The sequence below is a fragment of the Ovis canadensis genome, chromosome 9, assembly GCF_042477335.2.
Source record: "Ovis canadensis isolate MfBH-ARS-UI-01 breed Bighorn chromosome 9, ARS-UI_OviCan_v2, whole genome shotgun sequence".
In the NCBI taxonomy this organism is placed as follows: domain Eukaryota; kingdom Metazoa; phylum Chordata; class Mammalia; order Artiodactyla; family Bovidae; genus Ovis; species Ovis canadensis.
The window spans coordinates 37,490,417-37,507,331 of NC_091253.1; positions in this window are offsets into that span (position 1 = coordinate 37,490,417).

Consider the following 16,915-nt stretch of genomic DNA (forward strand, 5'->3'; position numbering starts at 1 on the left):
TTCAAAGTGATTGCAAGCTCCCAAATTGAGATAGAAATGACTGAATAATTTTTTCCCACTGAAGTTTATAAACAAAATGAAACTGCTATTAAAAATGCAAAGAAAATAAAGTTAAAAGCCCTGATAGAAATAAGTTCATTTTATTAAATTTTTAAACATGCATTTTAAAATCTTAATTTCCGAAACCCCTTTCTTATGTTAATATTAGTAACTTAAACAGGATTAAATTCAAAAGTAATGCTTTGAGTCTGACCATGCAGAGTGTGGGTTCTAGACTGTTCCCTCTACTCCTTCTGTAAACAACCATGCTGTGCTGTGCTTAGTAGCTCAGTCATGTCCGACACTTTGCAATCCCATGGACAGTGGCCCGCCAGGCTCCTCTGTCCATGGGGATTCTCCAGGCAAGAATACTGAAATGGGAAGCCTTTCCCTTCTCCAGGGGATCTTCCCAACCCAGGGAAAGAAAGGTCTCCCGCACTGCAGGTGGATTCTTTACCCTCCAAGCCAACAGGGAAGCCCGAAAACAACACAAAACTAGACAAAATATTTACGTGAAGCATTTTCAGAGAATTGGGAGAGGTAGGGGCAGGCGAGGGGTGGGTGTCGATGTAGAACTGTAATGCTAGCTGGAAAGAAAAGAGAAAACATTTTTTCCCACCCTTCTGCCTCGAGGAACTTTCAAGGCTGCACATGTCACTGGAAATAAAGCCCAAGGAGAGAACAGCAGTCTTACTGGGCTAAGAATGCAGAGATTAGTGTTGAAGGCTGTTAAAGCCGTTGGAATTCACAGGGCAGCAAACAAAAGAGAGGGGCGCTGTGCAGATAGGAGTCCCCAGAAAGCCACGCGGGGAAATCTCTATGGAGCCCTGGCCCAGGGCTGGACTGTACACGTGTAAAGAGAGTCTCTTCCTGAGCTGAAAGGAAATACCACAGGGCATCCAGATTGTGTTTCTGAGTACAAAGGAGGCAAATTAGAATTCAGTAACTAAAACTAAAATAAAAGTATGCAAATAATTGGAAATTAAACAACACACTTCTAAATATCACATAGGTCGCAGAAGAAATCACAAAGGACATTAAAATATTTGAATCATAATGAAAAGGCAGCATACCATAATGATGAAAAGCCATAAAGAAAGGTAATGAAAAGGTAAAATTTTAGGAAGTGGCTAAAGCAGTGGAAATTTTACAAATTTAAGTACTTATATGTAGATCCAAAAAAAAAAAAACCCAAATCATAAATGACAAATGAAAAATTAACAGAAATAATCACTACACATTTATAGCTTCTACTTGGACATCTTTCCCACTCGGTTTTTGAAACTAGATTCTCTGATTGTTTTGGTTTTCTTTTATAGAATTTATTTCTATTTTTAAATGTTCAAGAGACTTTAAAAAGTCCCGAAAGCCCAAATATGTTCAGGTTTAACATAAGATCACGCCGAGGTATTATCTGTTAAAGCCTCGATTTGATCCTGGTTAATTACACACCCTAATAATTCTTCTAGCTGGGTATGGTGATATTTCTTTGATTCCTGGCATCTTTCATAACTGGCAGAAAAAAAAAACAAAACCTAAGAATCAGTGATTTGTGTTTCCATAGTAAAATTCAGAAAAAAGAAGAGCACAGTAAACCCAAAATAAATAGGAGGAAGGAACTAATAAATATGAAGACCTAAATCAATAAAATAGTACATAACATTACAGAAAGCAAGAAAGGCAAAAACTGGATTTTGAAAAAGAAAAACACCAAATATATCCAAATATGGCATATTATGTGCCACTCCTTACACTATCTTAATTACTCAAATTAAAACAAGGCAGTTCACTCTGCCCCTACCCTCAAGTTCATCATATTTGAGGTTTCAGAAATGTTTTTCACAGGACGGTTCAACTGTAAAACTAGTTAAAAGCTTATCTAGTTCACCAGTGCCTAGAACATAATAGGAGCTCAGCCAATATTTGTTGAATAAATAATTGACTATTTCCTTTAACAGATGAGGAGGTCCAGAGAAAGGAAGGGACTTCCCTCAAGGTCACCAAAGTCCTAATTATGAGCCTGCAATTAAGACTCCTCTCGATTCTGGATTTTGTCCTCCACACCAGACAATATTTTCTGCTTTAACCAGATTATACTTTAGTTTCAAATCTCTAAGCCTTTAGTGAATCCTAATAGCCCTAATAGCTAGTTTTATTTTTGAATTGCCCTGGCAGCCCATCTTACAAAGACATTTCATTAACATTTCTTTAAAAAAAAAAAAATCAGCTCACTAGCCAGGAAGTTCATTGAGAGGTGATGAAGAGAAGAGTTAATGGGCACAAAAGCTATCATCAGAACTTCCAACTCCCATCAGCTCATCAGAGCTGAGAGCTGTGTTTACTCAGACTGGCAGCCGCCTTTCTCAAGCTCCCTCCCTCCCCAGCACTGCTCCTTCTGGCAGATTGATTCTGTTGAACCAAATTTTCCTGAGACAAAGTTCAGGTAAAATTGAAATTACAAGACAATTTTCCACCAGTAGAGAAATTACAATGGAAATTACATTAAAATTGATATCAGATTTGAAATTAAAATTTGTTTTGAAATTAAAAGAAATTTCCTTTTCAAAGGCAATCACAGAAGAAAAAAAATATTGTCATAATTCAAGTAGACTCAGCAAATAGGTTTTAGCACTCAGGTCAGAGGGAGGCAGAAGCCAGAACTATGAGAGAAACAGTAGGAGACTTAGGAAGGCAGTGGGTTTTATGAAGCTGGCACATGAGAAAGCATAACATGATTTTACCTCCTAAACTAATAAAATAATAGTCAGTAGTTATGTAGCATGAACTGTATGTCAGGAACTGTTCTAAATGCTTTGTGAAATAAATATTATTTATTCTTCACTACAACACTCCCATGTAAGGACTATTATTACCTTACATTATTATTATTACCTTACAGACTATTACTACATTTACAGATTATAAAACTGAGTTTAAAAACTAATTTAAATTCACAGGACTAATAAGTGGTACAGTCAGGTTTTAAATGCAGATAGTCTGGTTCCAATACTTTGGCCACCTGATGTAAAGAACTGATGGTGGGAAGGATTGAAGGTGGGAGGAGAAGGGGACGACAGAGGATGAGATGATTGAACGGCATCACTGACTCAACAGACATGAGTTTGAGTAGACTCCAGGAGTTGGTGATGGATAGGGAAGCCTGGCGTGCTGCAGTCCATGGGGTCGCAAAGAGTTGGACACAACTGAGCGACTGAACTGAACTGAACTGAGTCTGGTTCCAAAGTCCATGCTTAACAACCCCCCCCCCAACACATATACAAAGAATCACTTTGGGGATACAGACAGGAGCTGCCAGTTAGATAGGCAGACCAGCTCTTGGATTCTCTACCAGAGGTTGAAACCCTACGAAATAATGACAAACACTTTTGAAGCTCAAGCTTTGCTAACAGTTAAGTGTGTGATAAGTCAAATTATATCCATTCCTTCCTTCCTCTATTTATTCGTTATTAGCCATTTGACTGATTAAGGACTGTGTAGATATGAACTAAGTTAGTGATGGGAAGGAATAGAAGATGCTTGGGGGGAGTGCATTACAAATATTTATTTAGCATCTACTATATGCTAGTTTCACAAATTGAAGACTGACTGGGATTTAGAGAGGGATTTAGAGAATATGTACATACTAGGTATCTGTTATTAGAAGATGTCTGTGTTCTGTGCCAGCCATGCTATGTCCCCACTCTTATGGAGCTTAAATCTAAAATGCAGAGACAAATATTAGCCAACTGATCCATTAGACAAGGTACAGCTGCAGACTGGGACACTCTGAAGGAAAGGAAGATAAGTACAAGCTATGGATAATAGACAAGACAGTGATTCACACTGGAAGCTGGCCCTGGAGCAGCCTGCCTTGAGAAAGAGAGGCTTGGACTGAGAGCCCCCAAGGATGAAAAAAAGTGTAGTTGGCAACACAAGAGCAATAAGGAGAAAGTTCCAGGCAGAAGAAGCAGCACTCGCAAGGACAAGAGGGAGCAGAGTCTGAAACTGCTGGGTGTGCCAGTCCCAAGGGGAGAAGCAGGGTAGGGTGATGGGAGGCTGCAGCACGTGGTGGAGGTGGGCCATGTGCCATCTAATAGCCTCAGGATCTTTGTGCAGAGGTTCGGGAAAGCCATGGGAGGACATGAAACAAGGAACACTCGATGCACCCAGTGAGTGACTAAACAAATAAGGAAACTCAGATCCTTCTTCCTCCCAACCTCCAACCTCACTCCATTCCTACCAGCATACAGAATTCAGCCAGGAGAGCTCCTCATCAAGCCCTTCTCAAATAAGAAGCCTCTCTACTGGCAGAGGCTCAGACATCCAGTCACACCACTTACTAGGTAGCACTAATTTGTCCTCTCTGAGGCCCAGGCAGCCTCTAACCTGGCTAATACTGGATATCTGGACTCAGCCGAGGCTTAAAAGCTGGGAAATCTCCAGCAAGTTAAACCATCTCCATGAGCCTCTGTTTCCTCACCTGCACCAAAGGGGATGGTAGTGTCAACTGACTATTAAGATAATGTTTCCAGCATCATCCAGTCCATGGCATGTACCCAGTAAGTGACAGTTTTATCTGAACTCATTCATTTGAGTGATATCTTTCTCCTCTTTGATCCTCACAATGTGGAATGGTGATTATTCCCCCGACTCCATCTGGCAGGTGATAAAACAACCAAAACTCACACTTCTAGCTCAATAGCCTGCCAGTTGCCAGCAAGTGATGGAAGCATGCCTCAAGCCCACTTCATTCTGCTTGCAAACCAAGCGACCCTGCTCTCACATTCAGTTAAGAGAAGCTCTGAGAATCATCGGTGCCTGGTGGAGACACACAGATCCTGAGGACACCCAGGCAGGTAAGAGCAAAGAGTAAGACAAAACAAAAACCCCACAAAAACAGGAGATGGTTAGCATGCAGCCCTGCCTTTTCCAGCAGGCAGGGTCAGTGAGGGAGAGAGGGTGATGCCTGGACCAGCCCTGCCATGGAGAGATGCCTCGTGGGGCAGCTGGGCCCATACAAGCTCATGCACCATGAAGCTGGCATCCTGTAGGCACGTGGGCTGCCGACTGTGCTGGCCATCCCTGCGGGGGCTGACTCTGCAGAGCAGAGGCACGGCCTCTTGCATTCACACAGCTTCTCAGGTTGTAGGACATCTCTAGGTTGGGAAAAGTGTGTCAGTTTCTTAAAGCCATTCCCTCTTTCCCTTCCCCTTTGTGGCACACATCGGCTGTTTCTCAAGCAATTTCAACTCAAAGTAATCAATTTGCCATTGTGGCCTAATTTGGGGTAGCCCAACCGGAGCCCCAACATATCCATGCATCCAATTGTATACTGCGTGCTTTCTATGTGCCATGAAACCTCCTAAGCACTTTCCATATTTACTTTCATTTTCATCTTCACACCAACAAAATGAAGCTTACGAGATGACACTTGTCTAAGATGACCCAGATGCGAAGAGGCAGAGTGAGAAATATAATCCAGGGGTCTCCAAAGCCATGCTTTCGTAACCATCCTATTACACTGTCTTCCCAGCTGGCACACAGCTAAAATAAAAGTCAGACTACAAGAAGTGATAGAAAGTGGTACCAGATAGGGGAGAGAAGATGCATTTAGACAGCGGATCCTGCAAGGCTTCTGGAGAAGGCACGTGTTGGCCTTTGAAATGCCCAGGCTCACTGCCAGACCGAAAGCTCAGCAGTTTTGTTTGGGAGAGAGAATGGACGGGTCCAGGCTTCAGAATCTGGCAGACTCAGGTTTAAGTCCTGTCTTCATCTTGACTCACTGTGTGACACTGGACACTTCACCTCGCCTCTCTGAACCTTCACTTTGTCAGTGTGTGGGAGCTCATCGACTTGTGAAGCTTTAAAAAAGCATGAAACACATCTAGTCCAATAAGCAATAACACATGCTCCCATCACTCAGTCATGTCTGACTCTTTGCAACCCCATGGACTGTAGCCCACCAGGCTCCTCTGTCCATGGAATTTTCCAGGCAAGAATAAAGGAGCGGGTTGCCATCTCCTTCTTCAGAGGATCTCATCCACCTAGGGATCGAACTTGCGTTACCTGCATTGGCAGGCAGATTCTTTACCACCAGCACCACCTGGGAAGTCCCATGTAATAACACAGTAGACATCTAATAAACAATGTTTGATTTGAGCCGACTCAAATCTTTAGGTTAGAATAAGAAAATGGAGAAAAATTCATTAATCAGCTTCTCTAGTGTATGCCTGAGAGAAGGCTGAGCCAAAGAAGGATTTTGTTCTTGTTCTCATTTCTCATATTACACTATTGATCACAAAGCCATACTCACGCACACACACATATAAACACATACACACGCGCGCACAGGCACTCAGGCACAAGGAGCCACAGACTCACAGAGAAAAAGCGTTTGGCGTGCTTAGTTGCTATAATGAGCTTTTCCCTCAAGTTCAGGTGCTATTCTGTTCTTAATTAAAATCTCTAAAGAACTCTGGGTGTTGACAATCTCACCACCCAAAGCCATATTTACGTTGTTAATTATTTAAGTTGCGGTGAATAAGAAACAATGCCCAGGCTTCCCATAAAATTTCCAAAAATTAAACCCGGGAAATTGGCAATAAATGTCATTTGAAATGGTCCCGCTGCCAGTTAATTGCACGACAACTGTAAAATAATGGGGCATGAGGTGCGTCAACAACGCCTAATTAGTAACAATACGAACATTTTCTTGGGAAAAAATGGCAATTACATGGTACACACATTTAGCAGTCATCATCAAAGCCTCTTTATCCATATTAGCTAATTCATCTCGCCCACAACACCCCAGGAGGAGGTGGCACAGTCCTCATTGAGAGAGAGAGAGAAACCAAGGCCAAGAAATAAAATGGTGAATCCTCCTCCTGCTTAGCATCTTTAAAGTACAATGTGAAGATCTCAACCTAGAAGCATCCAGGAGGGATCTCTGGGCAAGGGGAGAAGCATTTTTCTTTAGTGAGTGACTTGCCCAGCTGATGTGTAGGTTAGTGTGGTGGACTCTTGGCTTCCTCCTAATCTGCCACATCTCACAACCCAGCTTTTCCTGAGAACGCCCCGCCCTGAACCACTGTCTCTGGTGGACATACACGCTTGCATAAGTCAGTACAGTCCCTTTTTCTCTGCAAGAAGGCTTTTAATCGCAAACATACTAAACCAATGGGGGAGGAAGGAGAGCTATGCCTCCTTCCCTAAAGTCATATGTTTTATTAGAACAGAGTCACAGCTTTTGGTTTCAACCCAACTATGAGGTCTAGAATTATTTCTGGAATGTGACTGATTTTGATTCAGTGAAAAAAAGAAGTGAATTATATCCTGTGAGGACTAATTTAATCTCCATTAAAACTTCGTGACTAACAAAAAGATGATGGAGGAGAAGAGAAGGGATGATGAAGAGGAACAGAAAGAAGGAGAATAAAAGAGAGAAGAAGGGAGCTGAGAGGATGCGGAACGGAGAAGAGAATCAACAGCAGCCTGAGTCAGGCACGGAATTCAGGGCGCTGTGGATACTAGCTTTTAACCAGCACTGTGAGGTTAGGGTTATTATCATCCTCGTGTTATAGATGATGAAACTAAGGCATGGAGAGGTTAAGTGTCCTCCAAGATCCCGTTCCTGGTGAAATGGCGACCAAGGCCCTGAGATCATCTCCACTTGGTCTACTTTTTCCACAACTGCTGCCTTTATGATGAGTCTCTTCTCTTCTAAGCTGCCTATAAACCTTCAGGTAAAACAGTGGCCCAGTGGGCAGGCATAAAGGGCATTTTGGAACATTACTATCCTAACAAAGCTTTTGATGAGCTGAGGTCCAGTTCCAGGTGAAATCAAATACAATTTTCTTAGAGCAACATGTACACTTCGTGGAAGGATTCAATATTTATCCCTTCAGTATCACAACAGAGAAAACAAGACCATACAATATTGAGAAGAAAAGTTTTAGGGTTTGATAAATCTAGATCCAAAAATTCTGTGCCTTATCTATAAAGTGAGCACAGTAATAGTATCTACATTATGAGGCTGCTATGAGGGTTAAATGAGAAGATACTTAGTACCTTGCATGTAGAAAGCATTCAATAATTGTTAAGCTATGTTTTAAATGGGCTTCCCTTGTGGCTCAGACAGTAAAGAATCCACCTGCAATGCAAGAGACCTGGGTTCAATCCCTGGGTCAGGAAGATCCCCTGGAGAAAGGAATAGCAACCCACTCCAGTATTCTTGCCTGAAGAATCCCATGGATAGAGGAGCCTGGCAGGCGACAGTTCATAGGGTCACAAAGAGTTGGACACAACTGAACAACTAAACACACACACACACACACGTTTTAAACACATGTTGCCCTATTAATGATTGATAATGATCACTCCTTCACTTGAAGTACAGTGCTCTGCTTAACTATGCTGGCTTTGAAGTCCACAACCTAAATTTCAATCCAGCATCATCTAATTAATCTCTGTGGAACCAAAGTGGAACTACTAAGCCTCTATGTGCCTCAGTTTCCTCATTAGTAAAAACAATGTGATGATCCTATGTCCATGATTTTTTCTTTTAACTTTTCAATCTTTTTTTTTTTTTTTTTGACCACACCATGCAGTTTGTAGGAGGATAAAGAATGGGGAAGAGAAGCCAAGAGCAGCCTGTTACTTCCTGACCTGGGGTTCAACCAAAGACCTCCGCAGTAAAAGCTTAGCATCTTAACCACTAGACCACCAGGGAGTTACCTGCATGATTTTTTTTTAAAAGGTTTGTTTGTAGGGTTTGAATGAGACAATGCATGTAAGGCATTAAGCCTAGCACCTGGACAGTAACAAGAGCTTAAGAAATATTAGCTAGTGATACTCTTTCTAAGTAGGCATACTTAGTACACAAAAAGAATTCAGTCCATGTTCTGTTCCTAAAATCAACAAAATGCATTTGATATTCACTTAGCAAACATTTATTGCAAATCTACTCTGTAGAAGGCACTGTCTTCTGCACTGCAGATTCAGACATAAATAAAACACTGCTCTGAACTAAAGTAATAGACAATGCCTTTGGGTATAGACCATGGACACATTGGGTATAGACAATGGACACTTTGGGTATAGACACAGCTATGTGTGGACTAGGAGACTCAGGTCAAGTTGAATGAGTGAACAAAGTACATTGCAGCTCTTAAAGTTCAAGGAAAATACATTTCATCTAATTCCTACTCAATGTAAGAGTCTATTTAAATTAAATTCTTATGTCATATTAGGACTTCCCTGATAGCCTGCAATGGAGGAGACCCTGGTTCGACTCCTGGATCAGGAAGATCCCCTGCAGAAGGGATAGGCTACCCACTCCAGTATTCTTGGGCTTCCCTTGTGGCTCAGCTGGTAAAAAATCTGCCTGCAATGCGGGAGACCTGGGTTGAGAAGATCCCCTGGAGAAGGGAAAGGCTACCCACTCCAGTATTCTGGCCTAAAGAATTCCATGGACTGTACAGTCCATGGGTCGTGAAGAGTCAGACATGACTGAGCAACTTTCACTTCACTTTCACTTTCACTTTATGTTATATTAGACAAATTTTGATGCACCCTCTTCCATGAAGTGACAAACTGTTTTTAAATATATCCACGAACAGATAACTTTGTGAAGCAGCTGCTTTCACTGTCCAATAGCTTCGAAGTTCTTCCACCAAGTGATTATACTGAAACCTCTTCTCTTTGGAATGCCCACCCCTGGTCACTGTCTTTTTCTGAATCTGGGCAGAGTAAGTGTAACCCCTTTCCAACCAATAGGTCTTTCCCACAGTCTGCTGCAACTTCTGAGTCTCTGCTTCCTAAAGTGAAACTTGCAGATGTGCTGTGATGAAATGCCAAGAGATATGAGCATCTCAGTCAGGTGAGGGCCTCCCAGATGGCCAGGAGCCATGAGTAGGACTGTGCCCTGCTACTCAGCACCCCACAGGTTAGTGGCAGCATCTCTTCTCCCTGAATGCCCATGTCAGTCCTGCCTGCACTTGTGAACTGGGGCAACTCTACCAGAGTCTCCACGCCTTAGTCCTTACTGGTGGACTACCTTGTGTTCACGTATTCATTAAACAGTGACTCATTGAATTTCCTCTATACCTGGAAGTGTGGGTAATGGATTACCTGTCCATTTCACATGCATGACTAATTTTTGATATCAGTGAACTGTTGTCCCTCTCCTGAGAGAGCAAAGTTCAATGATGTAGATAATATGATAAGCATAATTAGAGACATAAGGATTCAGGTAGATTTTCAGAACTGTTAATATTCCCAGAAAAATCCATTAAACTTCTTACCCAGTTGAGAAATCCCTAACTCCATATTCCTGACACAATATTCTTGAACATCTCTGAAAAAAGGGGGTTTATGAAGCAACTGTTCCTACTGCTTAAAAATTTTAGTGTTCTCCCATATGGGGGTAATTTGAAATTTGCCCCTTTATCACTTCTACCCCTGGTAATTGTCTTTCTCTCTCAAGCTAGAGAGACTGAACACAATCCCACTTCCACAAAAAGATTTCTGCATACTTGAAGATTTCTCATGCTTCCATTTGCATTTCTGGTTCTTTGTTTCTTAAGCCTAAAACTCTATAGTTCTAGAGTTCCTCTCTAAAAAAATTCAGATTATTGAGCACATGAATGTGTTCTCCTGAATGTACTCCACAGTTTTTTGGTGTTTCTCTTAGGCTATGGCATCTAAATCTGGACAAACCTAACAGTGCAGGTGTGCATGCTAAGTCACTTCAGTCGTGTGCAACTCTTTGGATTCCATGGACCTACCAGGTTCCTCTGTCCATGGGATTCTCCAGGCAAGAATACTGGAGTGGGTTGCCATGCCCTCCTCCAGGGGATCTTCCTGACCCAGAGATCGAACGTGCATCTCTTATGTCTCTGCATTGGCAGGTGAATTCTTCACCACTAGCACCACCTGGGAAGCCCCAATTCTAACAGTGCTAAGCTTTTAAAGAAAGGGTAGATAACTCCACAATCTTGCAGCGGAATTTTCAGTACAAAGTCTTCTGTGCCATTCCTCTGGGAATCCACTTGGTGGATTCTTTGCTATTATGGAAAAATAAAACAATGGCCCTGTGAATATGTTGCTATGTTAATTGATGCTAAAGGATGCTAGTATCATTTTGATTCTGCACATGAAAAGGATATTCACCCATACCTCATTCCCTGAAGAGTCAACTCCCCAAATCTGCCCATAAGGTTAATTCCTGAAACATATTCTTCATCAACTACCTCATGTGCCAGTCCCAATCCAGATGGCATTTGGCTTAATACTTTATTAGCTGACAGGATGGAGATCCCTGAACATGAGACTTGATTGGCTTCTCTTTTATATACATTTGACTAATTTTCAGTAGCCTAATTAAATGCTTCTGTGATTGACAGAAGCTGGTGACAAGCAGATCTGCTGCTAGAACTAAATATTTTCAGTTTTCTCTTCAAGATATTAGATATCCAGAACAATTTTAGAGATCAGAAATTTGGTGAAAGTAGGACATCACTTATAAAAAGGATATGAATGTGAAGACAGCATCAGAAGAGGCCCCTGACTGGGTAGAGGAAGAAGCCCAGAAAAAAAAAAAGGACAGAAATGGTCCTCTATTTACTCTGCAGGAAATAAAATCCCCCCAAACAAATGCACAAATACATCCTTGAGTAAATACCTTTACTCCTGCAGTCAGTCAGACTCAGCACCCTTTTCAGAGCCCTACAACACAGCATGGAATGACACAGTGAGCCCTGACCCAGAATCCATAGATGTGGGTGTCTGGTCTTATTCTCCCTCTTATTGGCAAAGCATGTCAGCCTCCTCTTTGAACTTCAGATAATGTTGGCTAGCTGGTTACCAGTCTCAAGAATTATTGAATGAGCTCCAAGTTTTATGGGTGGGTGAAGAGGCTGTGAAATGTTATAAAAAGGTGAGACATTAACAACATCAAATTCTGCCTCATACAATTATTTGTACACACTACTCACTTGAAGGTAAATGCTAAACAGCAGGAATTGCTGTCATTTAACCTCCTTCGTATCCAGCATAGTATCTGTCATGTAGTAGGAACTTGATAAATGTTTGCTGAATTGAATCCCATGGAATTGAATTACTAAGTTGCATCGTCTTTGAGGGCAATTGTAGAATCTCTCTTTACATCATCACCATCGCCTTGCTGAAAGCTGACATGAAAAAGTGTGCAATAAATGGTGAGTGAATGAATGAATAACTTGAGAGGACCTAGAAAGATGGTTCTCAGATCTGAGTGCACTTTAGAATTACCTGGGGTGCTTTTAAAAATCAGTCTCTGGGACTCTGCCCCACAAGTTGATTTAAAAGTTCCCCAGGATATTCTAATGCACAGTCAAGGTTGAGAAATAATGACTTTAAACAATAAGAAAATATAAGGAAGACATCACCTTCCCTTTTATAACCACTGTAGGATTTAGATTCTTAAGTGGAATAAAGCATTGTGAAAGCCTATGGCACTCTAAAATGGAAGCATGGTGTTGTCACTGCTTTTTAGGAAATACTGTCAAGAAGCAGTTTTCTCGACTATTGGCTGGTGGACCTCTTGGCAGCTATCGCCTTGGCAGATGTTGGCCTCGCTATAGCAGAGCTATGAATGCAAGATCAGCCATCAAGGCAGTTGCTTGGGACTTCTGCTTGGCCCCAATGTCCTAGGAGGCTGTCACCTTATGGTCACTTCTGCAGGGACCATTACAGCAGCTTCCAGAAAGCAGACTCATCTCAGACATCCATAGGTGTTTTTCTCCTGCTCAAATTACATGCAAAATCCTAGTGGTATATATTCTGATAGTTCTAGAAAATTAAGGAGGAGAGGATTATGGATGCTCCTTAGTGAAGAGAATGCTATAGATATAATATTAACACCAGGCATGATATAGAGGTTATATAAGCAAGTAATTTATCTATCACTGTTGAATAGCAAGTGACAGACATCAAGAGAGGACAATGTACTCAATAAGAAACCAAGATTCATATCAAGGGGGGGGGGAGTATTGGCTCTGTTAAACCCATTATAAACCTTATTTCCATGAAGGAAAAAAAGTAAATCAGTAACATGACCATAATTCCCATTTCTCAGGTAAAAAGACCGAGGCTTCAGGAGCTAACTGTCTTTGTCAAAGCTTCATGGCCATCAACTAGATGAACTTAAACTGGGAACTGACTTTATAAGCCAATATGCCTTGAGAATGAGATTTCTTTTGATTCCAGAAGGAAAAATTCAAGGAAAAAATCAAATTTCAGGATTGGACTAAAGTGTGTGTTTGTGAGAAACAAAACACACACATATACACATTTTTCTAAAGCCTCATAAAAAGGACTAGTTGGATGATAGAAAGTTTTACTTCATGAAAAATCGTACTTTGTGAGATGCAAACTAATGCAGACAAACATCGATTTTTTTCAAATCCTGTCAGACCTGCTAAATGAATAGACAAGACTCCCTGGTAAACGCATTTGGAATCTAAGTATGAAATATGAGTTATATACTACACATTAGCATGATGTTTCAAGCAGATTAAATGCATGAGAAGTGAAAAATCTGTCCCTGGGAACATACAGACCTGAGTTTGTGTGTCAGCTCTTCCACTGTGAATTGTGAAATCTTGCAGAATTTTCTTTAACACTCCAAGTTTCAGTTTCCTCATCTGCAAGTAAGAATGAGAATGACAACTTACTAGTGATTCTTCTTGCTGTTAAATGAAAGAATGTGCACAGACTGAGGTCCTAAAATAGGAAGCACCAAAATATTAAACGAATGAATAAAGAAGAGTTTCCCTTATTCTGTGATTTTTCTTAGACTGTTTGGCTAATTGATCACTTTGCTAATGAGTGGGGGTACAAATTACTTTGATATTGCACCACTCTAGATGTCCATGATTTTACAAGAATTCAAAAAACAAACCATTTGCATCATCAGAAAGAAAATATAAAGGGATATTTTGCAACTAAGAGGAGTTGGAAAGTTTGCTAAATGGATCACTATAGTCATCATAGTGGATTAAATTTCACATTTGGACTCAGTTTTAGGAAGTAATTTATTGGAACAACAGCTTTAGAGAGCAGGCTGGTTCTTGGCCACCAAGAAGGCTCTGCTTTTTGATTTCCACCTGACTGGTCCACAAGTCAGCTTGTACCCAGAAAGGAGAAACTGGGCTTCAGTAACCACAGATCATGCACTCAGAAATCACTGTTTATTTCAAAAGCTTAGAGACAAAGTCTTCCCAAAACATCTCCACTCCAAACACCAGACATGAGACACTGAAGAGGAAAATTTCTATTGAAACTACTTATGAAATGTTTTTTCTGTCTTCCATCTTTGAACATAAATGCTTGGTTCATCATTTTGGTTCATTTTTTTCCCCCTCCAGTACCTAGTAGAATGAAGGAAGCATTGTGTTCATGCAATGAATAAGATTTAAAGTAACTATTGTAAGCTTAGTAGTATCTCTATTTACACAAAACATGGGAATGGGAGGACTAGAGATAGATGAGCAAAATCTTTAAAAATGAAATCATTATCTGTTTTAAAAATGGAATCTAAACTCCATGACTTAGAGTAGTAAAAACTATTGGTAATCAATTCTAATATGTAAAATAGAACGTAGTGTAAGTTTGATGCATAAAGCAAGGCACTCAAAGCTGGTGCTCTGGGACAGCCTCAATTCAGTTCAGTCGCTCAGTCGTGTTCAACTCTTTGCGACCCCATGAATCACAGCACGCCAGGCCTCCCTGTCCATCACCAACTCCCAGAGTTCACTCAGATTCACATCCATCGAGTCAGTGATGCCATCCAGCCATCTCATCCTCTGTCGTCCCCTTCTCCTCCTGCCCCCAATCCCTCCCAACATCAAAGTCTTTTCCAATGAGTCAACTCTTCACATGAGGTGGCCAAAGTACTGGAGTTTCAGCTTTAGCATCATTCCTTCCAAAGAAATCCCAGGGCTGATCTCCTTTAGAATGGACTGGTTGGATTTCCTTGCAGTCCAAGGGACTCTCAACAGTCTTCTCCAATACCACAGTTCAAAAGCATCAGTTCTTCAGCACTCAGCCTTCTTCACACTCCAACTCTCACATCCATACATGACCACAGGAAAAACCATAGCCTTGACTAGATGGACCTTTGTTGGCAAAGTAATGTCTCTGCTTTTGAATATGCTATCTAGATTGGTCATAATCATCCTTCCAAGGAGTAAGCGTCTTTTAATTTCATGGCTGCAATCACCATCTGCAGTGATTTTGGAGCCCCAAAAATAAAGTCTGACACTGATTCCACTGTTTCCCCATCTAGTTCCCATGAAGTGATGGGACCGGATGCCATGATCTTCGTTTTCTGAATGTTGAGCTTTAGGCCAACTTTTTCAGTCTCCTCTTTCACTTTCATCAAGAGGCTTGTTAGTTCCTCTTCACTTTCTGCCATAAAGGTGGTGTCATCTGCATATCTGAGGTTATTGATATTTCTCCCGGCAATCTTGATTCCAGCCTGTGTTTCTTCCAGTCCAGCATTTCTCATGATGTACTCTGCATATAAGTTAATAAGCAAGGTGACAATATACTGCCTTGACATACTCCTTTTCCTATTTGGAACCAGTCTGTTGTTCCATGTCCAGTTCTAACTGTTGCTTCCTGACCTGCATACAGATTTCTCAAGAGGCAGGTCAGGTGGTCTGGTATTCCCATCTCTTTCAGAATTTCCCACAGTTTCTTGTGATCCACACAGTCAAAGGCTTTGGCAAAGTCAATAAAGCAGAAATAGATGTTTTTCTGGAACTCTCTTGCTTTTTCCATGATCCACCAGATGTTGGTAATTTGATCTCTGGTTCCTCTGCCTTTTCTAAAACCAGCCTGAACATCTGAAAGTTCACGGTTCACATATTGCTGAAGCCTGGCTTGGAGAATTTTGAGCATTACTTTACTAGCATGTGAGATGAGTGCAATTGTGTGGTAGTTTGAGCATTCTTTGTCATTGCCTTTCTTTGGGATTGGAATGAAAACTGACCTTTTCCAGTCCTGTGGCCACTGCTGAGTTTTCCAAATTTGCTGGCATATTGAGTGCAGCACTTTCACAGCATCATCTTTCAGGATTTGAAATAGCTCAACTGGAATGCCACCACTTCCACTAGCTTTGTTCGTAGTGATACTTTCTAAGGCCCCCTTGACTTCAAATTCAGGATGTCTGGCTCTAGATGAGTGATCACACCATTGTGATTATCTGGGTTGTGAAGATCTTTTTTGTACAGTTCTTCTGTGTATTCTTGCAACCTCTTCTTAATATCTTCTGCTTCTGTTAGGTTCATACCATTTCTGTCCTTTATCGAACCCATCTTTGCATGAAATGTTCCCTTGGTATCTCTAATTTTCTTGAAGAGATCTCTAGTCTTTCCCATTCTGTTCTTTTCCTCTATTTCTTTGCATTGATCACTGAAGAAGGCTTTCTTATGTCTTCTTGCTATTCTTTGGAACTCTGCATTCAGATGCTTATATCTTTCCTTTTCTCCTTTGCTTTTTGCCTCTCTTTTTTCACAGCTATTTGTAAGGCCTCCCCAGACAGCCATTTTGCTTTTTTGCATTTCTTTTCCATGGGGATGGTCTTGATCTCTGTCTCCTGCACAATGTCATGAACCTCAGTCCATAGTTCATCAGGCACTCTATCTATCAGATCTAGGCCCTTAAATCTATTTCTCACTTCCACTGTATAATCATAAGGGATTTGATTTAGGTCATACCTGAATGGTCTAGCGGTTTTCCCTACTTTCCTCAATTTAAGTCTGATTTTGGTAATAAGGAGTTCATGATCTGAGCCACAGTCAGCTCCTGGTCTTGTTTTTGTTGACTATATAGA